This window comes from Corvus moneduloides, chromosome 18 (genome assembly GCF_009650955.1).
Source record: "Corvus moneduloides isolate bCorMon1 chromosome 18, bCorMon1.pri, whole genome shotgun sequence".
Lineage (NCBI taxonomy): Eukaryota > Metazoa > Chordata > Aves > Passeriformes > Corvidae > Corvus > Corvus moneduloides.
In genome coordinates, this window is record NC_045493.1 from 6,302,831 (window position 1) to 6,318,053 (window position 15,223).

A 15,223-nucleotide genomic window follows, 5' to 3' on the forward strand; every position below is an offset into this window, starting at 1 on the left:
TTGCTAAAAAACTTTCCCAAAAAGTAAGAGTGTGCTAAATCCTTCTAAGCAGTGTGAAAATTCACTTGTTCAAAGGTTTAGTGTCATATATGACAGCAAGATTTTACTGAGTAATAAGAATTTTTTTTTAATAATTGCCAATATTTATAGGGACCTTTTTTTCAGATCTGCAGTTCCTTTCCCTTGTCTTATCCTGGACATAGAAATAAATATCACAGAAATTAATGCTATTTTTTATTTTCTTGCAGCCCTGCAAGCAGCCAGCCCTCAATTGCCGTTCAGACAAGGTACCACCACCATGTGCTGGGGACAAGTTACCGGTCACCAGAAATTTTGCTTCAAGCTGGAATCCATTTTTTTAGAGCTCTGCAAGTGCCAGAGAGCCCTAACAGGAAGGTACTGCAGTGCCTGAGGTGTGCCAAGGACTCAGTGCATGGGAGGAAGGACTTAGCTGAAATACAAGAATTTAGTTAATTGTCAGGATTTACCAAACTCCAAGCAGTTTTTGGTTTTGGAAGATTCTAAAATGTGTCCCAGAATATCAGTTGTAGACATGTTGAAACAGGGGTCAAAATTTACAGAACCAAACACTTCATTTATAACAGAAGACAAATTTCCATTAGTTATGCACCAGATTTGTACCTAGCAACTCTTCTTAGCATTATTTTTACTTTTTTGCAATTCTTTTTAAAATACAAGAGTGTAGTTGGTATCTAGCAGCTTTTCTCCAGATAGTCTCAGGAAATGTGCTGTAAAGATAAAACAAAAATGCCATCATTTTCTGATGTACACTCACTTTAAGCTACCAAATCCATTAGTATTTTCCTCACCAGTCTGGTGCAACAGTGACAAAAGCAATCCATCTATTTTTTTGTTATGAGCCATAGGATACGAAGCACATCATACAAATGAAGTGGCTATGACAAAGCACTCAAGCTGTGTATCGAGCAAGTGTGCACCATCCTAAAACACAGGGCTGTAATTCTTGCTTCCCTGGTGTCCCTTTATTTGCAGCTATACAGAATAGCAGAATAAAAACAATTAGCGTGTTCTACTCCCTCATTAAAATATGATTACTTGATGATGATATCAAATACAGGATGAGAGCCATTGCACAGAAGCTCAGGATTTGCAGCCTTGTCCTGCAGAGCTTGTGCTCATTCTTACACATCAGTGCTCAACTCCAAATGCCCAGTTACAGGTTGGACAGAGAACTTGATTTACGGGGTTGTGGGATCCTACCTGTAAACATCTTCCTTCCTCAATTGCATTCAGTGTTCACTGCTCATTAACTTCCTGCCTCCTCTCATCCCCACACCATGTTTCCAAAAGAACTCGTTTTCATGACTGCCTTGCTAGTTGGGCGCTGGGCTGACAGAGCAGAATAAAGAAAGTTTCTCATTACAAGGCGCCAAATGCAGAGTGACAATGCAGGGATCCCGCACTGCTCCACTAATGAGCTGCAGGCCTGACAGAGAGAGCATGGAGGGGACAGGACAGGGCTGGGGTTTGTTCACAAAGAATCATAATTCTGTTGAAGTCAATGCTAGCAGGGGAGCTCTACGAGTGGCAGCCACAGAGCCTGTGTTCCACTCACCTGCTTAATCCTTGTCCAACCTGCTGACGCTGCCAGAAAGACAAGGTGCCATCTGTCCGTGGGGTTTTTTATGTGAACATGAGCTTGGTGGGTTTCCTGTCATTTCATACAGCAACTCCAAATCTGTGGAACGAAAACTTCCAGTCACTTCCAAACTGAATATTTCAATGTTTAATGTGTACGAACACCCTGTATGATGGTACCTGTGTTCTGCATTCCAGTATCTGACACCCATTTCTGCATTCCACCTCAACACCCATGGCAATGAATCTTCTTGAAACTGGAACATGATGTACTGAGGGGTGTGTTGTATTTCTTGATGTTGCTCTGGCAAATGAGCTATCACCCTAATAATATTGATATTATTCTTTTTTTTTTTTTTTTTTTTCTGGTGTCTTCTGCTTTTCTTCTTTTACTTAGATCTTAGCATGACACCGAAGACCTGGGTGTGCAAATGCCACTTAATATCAAAAGTGAGGCTATACTGTATCCATTTAGTATCCAGAAACTCAGGAACGTGGATACAGAAGCAAAATAAGGTGCTGGACAGGATGGGATTCCTACTAGACCACAGCTGAGTGTAGCAGTGAGGAGACTCAGAAAGCTATTTTTCATATATTAATAACAGTACAGGACAATTGCAGAGTTTTTTAAATGCTCTTTTCCCAACTCCTTGAAAATGTAACCCAAGGAGAATTAGTTGTATGGCACAGGTGATGCAGTGCTGAAGAAACAATGAATCCCTTGCTGCACAGACTCCTGAGCAGAACACCAGGTTTCATAAGGATGGCCAGATGCAGCACATTCAGCTTCACAGCAGTTTCCAGGCTCTCAGTGGCCATGATTCATCCTCTCATGGCACCGCTGGTGCTGTCATGCAATGTGGGTTAGCAGGGCTCACCAAAGTCGATGGAGATAGGCTGGTGGGGAGTGGCACAACCATTTGGGAAATCAGGCATAACATATACTACTAGAAAGTGTTTTAAACTTGGAGTTGTCTAAAGCCATTGAGCTTTTGCAGCACTTTCTCTGTAGGGCACTACAGTTTCTAGAGTGGAAAAATAAGGGATTGACTCTTCCCTTATTATATGAGTAAGTGACTCATGTTCCTGTTTACACCTTCACACAGAGAGTGATCAGAATTACCAGTTCAGGTGGCTGATACCTTACAGCCAAAGCAAGGGTATAAAAAGAATAATAAAGAACAAGGCCCTGAAATTGCCACTTTACCTTGTCAATTGTGCAGATTTGGCCACACATATCGTCTGTGTATGGCAGCTTTGCACTTGGAAAAATTGCTTCTCCATAAAAGAGTTTCACTCTGCAAGTATAGGCAAGTAAGTGGCAGCGTGTTGGTGTGAGAGGGAGAGGGATGCAGCAGGACACCATTTTGGGGTTGATCTGACAGTGGCAACAAAATGGGAGTCACTTGTACAGTGCTCTATCAATCCATGAGATAGATATTCACTAGGAACAAGATTGGACCTGAAGGAATATTTTAAAGAAATGAAATTAGATTAAATTTCCCAGCAATTGTATACACCCCAAATACCACCTGCTGGAACTGGACCTCGTGGATTTATCATTGCTGCTTTAGAAACATACATGGCTGTGCTCCAGCTGCTTGACATGCAAAAACTGGCACAGGGGTGTACTGTAAGTGTGGGAAGAGGATTTATTTCACCAGCAGGTTCCTGCAGGATTTGTGCACAACACACAGTTAGTGTCTGCTGATCAGAGCATTCACTAGCAGAGTGCATGCAGCGAGAATGAAATGCATCTTACAGCCATCCCTTTATATTAAAGTTGTAACACACTGTGTTTGGATGCAAGCCCAGGCACGGTTCTGTGTAAGATCTTGTTTACCCTTTCATTGTGAGCATTCCTGAAAACTGCTGCTTTCTCGCTTACCACTCGTTTTCAGTTTTACATGAGGATGGTGAGGCAGGTTTCTGAAAACACGGTGGTCAATCAGTGACCTCACAGTGTGCTGTAATGGCCAAGAGCCCTGTGGAGAATACAAACACAATTAACCATATAAAGTGACATATAAAAGAGGAACCTGCATGTAGGTATACAGCAAGGGAGTTGGCAAGCTGTAAAATAGGGACTTGGGAAAAGTCATGAAAAGGGACAAATTCCTTATTTTCTTGCTCACATCTTTTTATCAAGAAGCAGAGTGGTGTGGTAAGGATGCAGGATAGCACGGGGGCCTGAAAAATGATGGCAGGAGCTTCCAGGCTGCTCCCAGGCCCCAATGCAGAATGCCTTGCCAGGGTAGCAGTGCAACAGCGCAACAGGGCAGCTCAGCACAGCAAAGCACAGCAGTAGCACAGCACGGCACAGCTCAGCGTTAGCACGGCGCAGCATTAGCACAGCACAGCCCAGCCCAGCCCAGCTCAGCGTTAGCCCAGCACAGCACAGCACAGCACAGCCCAGCCCAGCTCAGCGTTAGCCCAGCACAGCACAGCACAGCCCGGCACAGCGTTAGCCCAGCCCAGCGTTAGCCCAGCCCAGCCCAGCCCAGCGTTAGCCCAGCCCAGCCCAGCATTAGCATTAGCACAGTCCAGCATAGCACAGCACAGCTCAGCGTTAGCCCGGCACGGCCCAGCTCAGCGTTAGCCCAGCCCGGCACAGCACAGCCCAGCACAGCGTTAGCCCAGCACAGCACAGCAATCTTCTGACATCTTGTGGCTTGGCCGCAGAGCACAGTCATCCCTTCCCCCACATCCCCAGGCACGGGTGTCAGCTGGAGCTGACCTTGGCATTAACTGCAGCCACTGGAGATCCTTATATATCCCTGCATTCCTCTCACAAATACAGGGCCACTGCTTTTCCCTCCTGGGCAAGAATGAAGGCATTCAGGTGAGCCTGTTTTCCCCAGCACTTGTGCACGAGGTTTACCCAGATTTACACCAAAGAGGCACCTAAATTGGCACTGAACACAGATGAAGTCTGCTTAAACTGGATCCCAGATTCTGCATCTGTCATTAACTGATGGAACAAAACCCAGATCCAAACATCCCGAATTTGGTATAATCTCCCCCAGCCCCACCAGCTCATTGATGCGATCAGGGACTGCTGATCAGAAATGCTCCGTTCTTTTGGTAGCAATGACCCAGCTTCAATGCTAGTCATGCATGGTCTCTAGAGGGAAGGATAGGAATTTTAAGTATTTAATAAGGTGTGTTTATTTTTAGACACTGATTTCATTTTTTAAAAAGCGTGGATATCAAGAATGTTAAATTTATACACATGCCAAAACCACACAATGCAGTCCTAGCCTCTATCATCTAAAATAGAGCTGGCACTGGAAATATTAATGGTAAAGTCTTTTGTCTCCTCTAAGGAGCTGAGACTGACTCTGGTATTTGCCAAAGTTACTCAGTTTCAGAACTGGCAAAATGATGAATACACTGAATTCTGTAAGCAGAGAAATCAAGTAACTTTCCTGATGAATCTCCCGTGGGTTACTCATTGCACCAGGCTCTTGCTCTGGGCTTGATTTCCAGTGGGAGGGCAGAGGACAGCCAGAGCTGGGGCTGGAGATTTTGAACACCATGGCTGGGACTGGTGAGAACTCAGGCTGAAGTTGTAGACGTGCTGAGTGATGAGGAAGGAGGAGGAAATGAGCTTCTCAGCTGTTTTTTGCAAGTGTATTTCACACATTTTATTCTACAGATTGGCAAAATATGGTGCCAAGGAAAAGACACACAGCCAGTATTGACCATTCGTTCTCTGGCAGCCCTGTGTGGAGGAGTTACTTCCCCACCCTGCTCCCGTCCCTCGTCTAGGATGTATGGTTCAAAGAGGGAAGGAAATTACATGGAAAAAGGAAAGAGGGCTCACACTGATGTGGAGCCCTGGGGGGAAACCTGTGGCCAACATTAGGACTAGAGAAAAATTATCAGCACTTTCCAAGAAGCTTAGCAGGAAATGCATGGAGAAAGTCATATGGTCAGTTCATAAGAATTCATCCCCATTCCCATTCTCCTCCCATTCTTTTACAGTTTGGAAGTTAACCTCTGAAGGAGACCATAGGGCAGAGATGGCAGCAGAAGGAGACAGAGCAGTGCGGCTGGGAAGCACTTTGAGAAGCTGAAATTTCCTTTTCCTTCATGTCTGTGGGATTTCCAGCACATCTGCATCATAGGGAGGTAGGTACACTGCTTTGGATACCACTGGAACCTCCACTTCACCATTTGGATACACACATCTCCAGCAAGGGCTGTTATGGGAAGGTCAAGGAGGTAAAAAAGCTTACAGCTGGCCGGTTTGAGTTTGAAAAAGTATGGAATGAAGGAAGTAGCACTAACACATGAGAGGTTTCTCCCAATACTCACTATTTTTCAATGTACTTAAAGCTTATAATTTAAGAAAGATCTAAAGGAGTAAACTTTCACACACTTCATACAATGACTTTGAATGTGTCACAGTCTTGGCTGAAAATAGAAATGGAGCTAATGGGCAGATGCTGTGTTCTGTGATGAAACTTGCACTAAGGTTTTGTAAGATAAATTGTCCCTGACTTCATGTTACCCACATGACAATTGTGGTTACAACAGCAGTGACAGCAGGACAGACAGACCATGTCCAGTTCAGCTCTATCAGGCCCTTTGTAAAAGGCTGCTGCAAGTAGACTATTGGCTATTTGTGTCTTGTGGCTCCTCTCTCAAGAGAAGTTATAAACTGGAAGTGATACTGAGTGTTATACAAGGGGGAAACAATGCACAAAAATTGAAGGAATGAAAAGAAATTTTAAAAAAACCTGCTAAAAATATGTAATTATATAAAAGTGTGTGTGTATTCACACACCCACATGCAGAGCCACACATATGTGAAAGCATGTTTCCTTGAAATTTCAAGAGAAATTACGGTTTTGAAAATATATATTCCATGTTCTGTTGCTGCAAACCAAAGTCATCTGTTTATCTTGACAGCTAAAGAGGGTGAAGGCAGCTGCAATTTGAGCTTCCCTTCACTGGCCAGCTGGTAGCTTAAAGCCAGCAAACAGGAAGGGGGAGGTGACTTATCCCCACTGGTTGGTCTTAGAAGTGGTCACTGTACAGGATAGCTTTGGAATTCCAAGGGTTATGATTCTCCTAGGAACTGCTGGGCTAATACTGTTTTGTATTTTCTTAAGGCCATATGGTGTCTGGAAGCTCAGCATCAGGTGACCTCCAGCACCATACACTGGCTCAGGGCCACCAGTACAGAAACAAATGCATCACTTAGTTTTTCCATAGTTGCCATTTGTTTCTCTCAGTTGTCTTTGAATCACTATAACTGTCAAGACGCTGTAAGTGGTATTCACTTACAAACACCAGGAGTATGGGATCATTGCTAGAAACCAGAAACATCAAGCAGGTCAGGTCCAACTCCTCAGCATCTTTAGAGGATGCCCTAGTCTTGACGTGTATCTGGGAGAGAGAAGTGTTACCTTGCTTTGGCAGCTGCCTGTGCAGAGCTGGCACAGTGGCGTGGAGAAGGGGCTTATCTGAATGGGCAACAAGAAGAAAGAGAAGGAAGGAGGGGTGTGATTTATATCCATTTCATTATTTTCAGTGACAAAATGCTGCATATAAGCTGGTTACAGCTGGATTTCTTGGGTGAGCCCAAAGCCCAGTGTGTGTGAGGCTCGCGGATTACCCTGTGCAATACCTGGGGCTGGGAGTCCTCACATCAGTGCACTTTAACAGCAACACACAGCCTGTTTGTCACCACTCTGAATCGGCTGTAGTGATTTCTTTATTCATCCTTTTTCTGCACACAGGTTTTATGATTTCCGAACCACAATGTAAAAGCTGTTCAGCTCTTAACAAGCCATGTGGAAAAGCAATGTTGAATATATAAGCATGCAGCGTGTCTGGAAGGATTGCCGTATTTTCCTCTGAAGAATTTGTTTAGGTTACATAAAAGAAATAGACAGGAACCCTTGGGTTTTCATTTGGTGGTACTCCCTCTGTTCTGCTTGGCTTCTCAGCATTCAATAGATCCCAAGGTCAGGCTGTTATTTGTTGCTAGGCCAAAGTGGCAACCTCCCACCCTAACAATGCTGCTATCTTCATATCATCTGAGCTATGGGGGCCACATTGTGATGCTTTGGCAGTGTTGCTAGGGAGGTTGCTAGGTTAGACTGATGTCACTATGTGGGTTATAAATTGCCTTTACCCTGCTGGCCTTAACTTGGCCCCTAACACAATGATCTAGTAGATGGCATTGAAGTGTTCAGAAGAGACATTGGGAGCAACATCTTCGGATCCTGAACTTGGCAGCAAACACATGTTGGAGCCATTCAGTAAAGGAACCCACTTGTAATCTAGAGAAGAAAATAAACAATTTATGAAATGCATTCCTTCCTGTCCAGAAATTAAGACAACTAATGAGAAACACCCAGTTTCTACCCACATGCATGTGCTAAACCCAAGGCTTTCCCTTAATGCAGGCTGTGTGCCCTCTACATGCCCCACTGTTAAGAAGAGGAAAGAAGTTTTATGATGACAAAAGTGAGAGCTGAGGAAACGAGGTAGGTGAAGTGAGAATTTCCCAGCTTTGAGTCACAATTGCAACTCTACTAAAATGTGCCACCAATGCCTTTATTACCACAAAAGTGCCATTCCACGTAGTCGGGTTATTTACATGTTCCTAGTTTGTGACCTCAAGGGATGTTTTAATCTCGCTTGTTACAGAAAATAACAATAGCTGAAGAATAATTTTAATTGAGTTTTCAACATATTAGCATATCAAATTAAAAAATTCTATGTTCTGCAGAATATGGGGGGGGTGTGTGCGCACATGTGTGCTTATGTGTGCATTTCATTTGTTTTGAAAAGGAATAAATAAAATTAGATAAACATGCATGCCATTCAGAGCTGTTCTGGTTTAATAAGTAAATACATAATTAGACAGGCTTTTCTTTATGCATGATGTCTTGATATGCAGGGCTTTAGCTGCACACCTCTCATCAGCCTTAATGAATTTTATGTGGCTAAATCCCCATGCATTGTGTTGAACGTACACCTTAGTATATTTGTAATTAATTTTTAAAGACTGCAGACCAGAAGACAGCTCCTACAGTGCCGTGTGAATCCATAGGGTGTATACATATTTATAAATGTTTTAAAAATGCATATTATATTTCACCCACAGAGCATAACATCTCTGCTGGCTGGAAACATGTATTAAAGAAGGTAACAAAAATCCAGAGGAAATGTCTTTGAAAAATAGTTAATACACATGGGCTACAGCTGCCTTTTAAAGATTAATTTCTTGGCCATTTACAATGTGTTTTTTATTATCAAAAGCCAATGGACCATATTACAGAAAATCTTGCTTTGTAAATTCCTTTTGCGCTTCTTGGGCCTGTTCTGTTCCACAGAATTTGGTCCTTTCCTTGGCAGACTGACACTGTTGTTCACTCTGAACTGGGCCTGGGGTGTCCCAGGTTAGTGCATGTTCTGCTTGGTGTCACCAGAGGAAGCAGCACTCCTTGTGCGTGTACTGGAACTGTTAAAGGGAGGGAAAAGATGCAGATCTGAGTCTTTGTTTAAAATGTGGTTTGCAAGGCTGCAAACATAACTTTGCAGAGTCATACACATGAGTGTAGATATTTGCATGCATTAAATATGTGGAAGAGTTTAGAGAGCTGGAATCATACTTTTAAAAATGTGGTCTTATTGAAGCTGCACTAGTTCTAACTGGATTATTATAATTTCTTTCAGTTGTTGATTTCCTATAGCATTTGAAAATGAACTAAAGGCTGTATTAAAAACACTTACTGCTTATTCTCTGTCTTCTTTTTCCTTCTCCTAGCCTTCCCCTTTCTTTCTCTCAAGACTTCCAGAGTTTAGCTTCGTGCCATGTACTCCTCCTTTTCAATATGAGACTGGACAGAATGTAAAAGCACACACCTCTGTGTGTGCAGCAAATCCTGGCCTGTCTCTGTTTCAGCCTCTAAGCAGCAACATTTCCAATACACAAAGAATTCAGGCTCTACGCTTCCTCAGATCCAAAATCAGACCTTTTCAGGTTCCTCTTAGACCCGTAAAAAACAAGGGTGGCAGTGGGGGTTGAGAATGAAGCCAGTAACTGTTCAATCCTGCCAAGTACTGGCCCAGGGAAGAGAAAAGGAACGGCAGGCTCACAGCTGTACTAAGGACGAGGAATTGCTCTTACCCCTTAGCAAGCCATGAGAGGATGGACAATCTGCTGGGGTGGATCACAGACATGGGCAAGTGCCTTTCCCAGAGCAGAGGCTTGTCTTCTGTGACCTTGGGCAAATCATTTAACCTCTCTCCATATCACTGTTCTGTTTCTGAAATGAAAATAAACGGCAGTAATGCACTAGGAAAGCTAAATGTGCTGGTGGTTATGAGGTGCTCAGATGAGGATGAAGGTGAGATAAATACTTTAGACAGATTTAAAAAACCCTTCCTCAACTTCTGTGAAACTTTCAAACATTAAACTCAACTTCTTGGTATGACAGACAGGATGTATCCCTTGCTAAACAGGATGGCTTGCATTTTATCATTGCGATGTAAGTAGATGAGGTTTTTCCAGGGCACTTTTGTTCTTACTCATCTGGTAGCACTTAGAGTGACATTTCCATATTTGCAGCACTGGTGTGCAGGGCACCCCAAGGTGCCTATTTCAGTAGAGGATTCCCTCCCTGACTGGACCCATTCGTTTAGGTCTTTGTCTGGTCATACAGTGTCTGCATTATCATTGAAGTATTCATTTCTTGGAAAGTGTTAAAATCTGCTATGTAAATGTTGATTTTTTTTTTTTTTAAATGTGCTCCTGGGGCTTCTTCATCTCTGCCAGAATTAAGTGCAAAGAGAATTTTTACAGCCGACTTGTAAATTCCTGACAAGAGGAGTTTATAATAGAAGTGTTGACATAACCTTACCTACAGTGACAACTGAAACTAGTTTGTTAGGGAAGAAGCAAATAATTTTCTTGCAGGAAGGCAGGAGATGGGCATAGAAGGTGAGGCAGCTAAATTTTTTTTTCCTGAGGATCCCCAGAGGCTATTGTGTGAGACAGCATGTGAAATGAAGCTGAAGCAAGTCGCATAGCAGGCAGAAGAAACATTCTGGAATTTGCTCATTTTCATGAAGGAGAAGGTGCAGTTATCCTCTTATAATTTTTTTTACAAGCTATGTTTCTCCCCTCAGAGATAATCATGAAGGTCTTATAGCAAGTCAGTGCTTGCTTTTAGCCTTACAGCTCTCTCTTACTTCTTTCTTTCTCCCTGAACACCTAAGGCAGTCAGGAATGAACTTTGGTGCCTCAACTCCATGCCTTCAACAGGAGCAGGAACCAGCCCTTTGTTTGCAATCTGTCTGTCTCTTACAAGTAATAATTTTTTTTAAAGCCTCTAAATCTTATTTCCTTGAATCACCTGCAAGAATTCAAAACTTGAGAACTTAACCACCCAGCAATAGATGGACAAGCCTTTGTGCAGCCAGGCTGAGCCACAATAAACATTGCTGTAACTTAAATGAGAACCAAACCTACTGATAGAAAGAAGTGATTTTAACTTAAACCTGAAGCCAAAGGAACGTATGTAGAGTTGATTCTTAGTGCCTTTGTTTCCCCAAAGTCAGCTGAGGTTTTTTTAATACCTGTCACTTCTCTCCTGTGGATGAGGGGAAGAGAAGTTTTTCAATTCTTCTTGCAGATATAAAATCTGGCTGGATTCAGAAATAAAAGTGCCTCTCATACACTTTCCCACACTCTTCTGCTGGCTCCAACTCTCCCTGAATCTTTGGGATTAACTTCTAAATGGCATCCTATTTCCCAAAAGGTTTAACAAAGCCTTTCTTACACCTTTGCTGTGATGTTTATGTGTGCCCATTGGCAAGTGGCAGCAAGATTTACTGTGAGCTAGCACACTTCAGAGCCTGCGTGCTGGGAAGAAAAGGCAAGGCCTGACTTCCTCCCGGCTCAGCCTCTGCCCTACCCTGGCATGTTTGGCAAAATCCTGAAGAAACTTTCCTGGAAAGGTGAAAGGTCAAGGGACAGAGTATTCAGCATAGAGTAAATAAAATAAGCAGTTGAAAGCAGAGAAAAGGACAGCTCCAAAATAGGAAAGCCAGAACTAAACCCTCTCAGTACTTCCTAATTATCCTGGCACAGTTGTGGCCCACGTAATGTGCAAAGTGCAGGAGCTATTGATGAGGGCAGGGGGGACTGAGCAGCACTGCTGAATGCATTCTGTGAGTGCTGATGGATTTTTAAACCTCCTTTTCACTGCAGTGTGGTTGGAAGGGCAACATGAGCTGGTCTGGCAGGATGGCAGCCACAGGGGAAGATTAACCAGTAAGAGACCAGTTTGCACAAAATGTAAAGAGAAGCAAAGACTGCAGATCCCATATTTGCCTTCTCCCTTCCCATTAAAACAAGATTTTTGCCCCTCCCTGTATTCTTTCTTTTTAATACATGTTGAAATACAACCCCTAGCTCTTAGGCACTGCCAGAAAACCTGGCGGAAATACTGCATTCGGAGCCATAGCCATGCGTTGGAGGATGTGGAAAACTATCACTTTTTCCCCTGGCAAACCAAACACTCATCGGGGGAGCAAAGCGCCAGCGAATGTCTCTGCTTTTTTCCCCTAAAGTTCAGGATTTTCTGTCAGGATTTCCGCTCTGGATGCCCCTGTGTGTGTGAAAGGCGAGCTGGCCAGTCCTTGAACCACGCTGGAGCGAGATCTTTGCCCCGGGAGAGCTTCTCCTGGCGCTTGTTTAGGAGTGCCCTCTGCTGGGTTCCGCAGGGGCCGGGCCGCGCTGGGGCCGTGGCACTCGGTGGCCACAGGGCGAGCTCGGTGTGCGGCCCCGGTGCCCGTGAGCGCTCAGCACCGCTGTGCCCTGGGCAGGGCTGGAACGGAGATGGCGTTTGGCATTTCAAACTGCAGTGATGCTTCCCGGCCTGCATTCAAGGCTAAGGGCTGCGTCTGGGTGATATTCATATACATTTAGCCCCCGGTCCCTGGCTCTCACGAAAGGATATGGCATGTAGTGTAGATTTATACCAAAAATGAAACGAACAAGGGGCAGAGGCTATTGGAGATAAGTAGGTATTAGGACTGTGTTTTCCATCTCATGTTCCTAAATGAGGTTAGTGACACAAAGCATTGTCAGCAACGAATTGGCAACATCCAGCACTGCTGTGTTTTGATCTGTGCTTATGGGACTATTGGGACTGATTTCTCCAAATAGTCTTTTAAATTTTGAAAGGATCTGCCTCTATAGACAGCTGCTGTGCTGTCTGTATCAGGATACAGAGCTGATATTGTCACTGTTACCCAGAAGTATTTTCCTTTTTCTATTTTCCTTATTTTTTTACATTTCCCTAAAACTGTGTTCCATACCAAGCTGATGTGACAGCAGGGTGTGGAGGAAAAGCTTAGGTGGCAGTTCTGTGTTGGTCAGGAGGTAATGAGGCATCCCCTTGCTAGAGGCTTTCCAGAATAGACTCAGACTCAAAAATTGTTCACTGAGGAAAATGTAGATATTTGAGCCTAACTCAGAGCAGGATGGGCAACCACGCATCCTCTTCCAGATCTTTGTTAAGAGGCATAAGAACTTTTTATGGCAAAGGCTTTCATCTTCTGTCCAGACACTCACTTTCATGAAACATGTGGGATCTTAATAGCTTTGAAACATTTTCCTAGAAACTGGCCATCCAGTTGAAATATTACTGGGACAAGGAACAGACAGACAAAAATGACTGTACCGTCCTCATTTTTCTTGGAACCCAAATACTGAGGGCTTGTTGCAGGTTTGATTTAAATAAGGACGGGAACTCTGCAGTCTTGTGGCTGTGAGCGTGTCATATGCATTGGCATGTTGTACCTGTTGGTGACAGGGAGGAGGGAGTCTGAAACGTTCCTGGCATTTCCTGGTAATTCTGTGTTAAATTCTTTCATGGGAGTTTTCATAAGCTTCAGTTTATGGTAAGACCAGCACAGTCTGAGTCTTCTTCTTCAGCCTTTTTTCCTTTCCCACAAATCAAAGCCATTGGGAAGGAAGTGATGGGAATACTGACCTGGAGAACAGAGTGGCAATGGAGGCCTGGGAAGGCATGCAGGTGATGTCATGGGTGCGTGAAGAGATGGAATTAGGAAAAAGATGGGAAGGAAGAAGGAGGATGAAGGACTGCTAAAGAAATTAATAGAAACAATTGTTTGTGGAATGGGCATTTGACTGGAAGGATCAGGCACCAGGGTCTGTAGATAAGGTAGCTCCGACAACTGAGCAGTTCTGTCAGAGGCCGTGCTCGTTGGTTATCCAGAGGAAAAGACAAAGCCTGAGTTCTGCCCTGATTTGATCACTGATCCCCTTTTGGTTCTTGGCAAGCTACTTCAGCCTCTCCACATCACTTCTTTGTGTAAAATGAAGACAGTGCAGCTACACAGATAGGAATGAGAGCAGAGACCTTTCCAGAGTGATGACAAATCATGGAACCATAAGGCTGGCAGAGACCCTAAGAGATTATCTAGTCAGACAGTCATCATTTTTTTTAATCAAAGGACTGCCTTGGAATTTTTTAAAAAAAGCTGTTCCATTGCACAGTGCCAGCAATGGTTTGAATATTAATAGTAACCAAAAATTGTATTTTACTCTCTAAATTGAAGGAAGGCTCACGTTGAGCAAAAGTTTTCAAAAAAGCAATTAAAACCAGATCCACTTATACTTCAAAATAGGCACAAGTCCCTTTGTTCTGATTAGTTTTATCCTGACATCACTCATTTTCACAGATGCTTATAAATGTTTTCTTTGCTAGTTAGTCCAGCTTTGTTGAAGTGTAGCGGAACCAGTGCACAAACTGCAAGTGTCCCACTCAGTGTTGCTCTCAGGCTGCAGGAATTCTGCTGCAGTGAGGTTACTTGGAGATCTCCCAGCAGCACTGCCAACTCCATCCTGATTCCAAGCATTGCTCCCCTTATTAATCACCAAAAATATCCTGATGTTAGCATAATTTTTTTTTCTCCATTTATTTGTAAGGTCATAAAAGTTCCTCCATCTGACCAAACTTGAAGTGCAAATATCAATAGCAATTATCACTCTGTACTTGAAATCATGCTGTTACTGGGAGGAACAGTCAGAACAAAGCCATGTTAAGTCAGGAATGTCATTACACAAGAAAATACCAATCAAAAATCACACCTTTTCATAATTAACTCCTGTGTGCCTAAGGAGAGGATTGCATCCATCTCCATCCTTTTGCTCAGTCTGTTGAAATGTGCAGAGTAACACACCAGCACAGCTGCTCTGCAGGCAGCAGAGCGTTAATCCAGCTCAGTAATGAGGATGCTATGTGGTCATCTTCTTCACATTATGTGATTCATATCCTGTACATCCAGGAAGCACTGAGCACTTTATTAGAGCTGATGAATGTACTTTAACCGCTCAAACACAGTATATTCACAAGTGCGTGTGGTACTGTGGTTTCACTGTGCTGGAGAGAACTGAGCAAGATAAAGGAGTAAATAGACACTATCATTGCAAATAAACAGTTTGTGCAATCCTAGGTGCTGGTAAAAGGTCTGTCTTTAAAACAAGAAATGACCACAACTTTCTTTTGAATAGGGAAAGACTGGATCCTCCTGTGGGAAAATAAAA

The 15,223-nt window shown here is 43.4% G+C and overlaps 1 long non-coding RNA gene across 1 annotated transcript in view; it reads left to right on the forward strand.

The window, feature by feature from the left end:
• The first annotated feature begins 260 nt into the window (after positions 1-260).
• The window catches only part of LOC116453178, a 32,305-nt gene continuing 17,342 nt past the window's right edge, over positions 261-15,223 (forward strand). The window contains exons 1-3 of the long non-coding RNA XR_004243703.1: positions 261-396; positions 5,608-5,754; positions 8,043-8,123. This is a non-coding gene — a long non-coding RNA (uncharacterized LOC116453178). The remainder of the gene's footprint in view (positions 397-5,607; positions 5,755-8,042; positions 8,124-15,223) is intronic.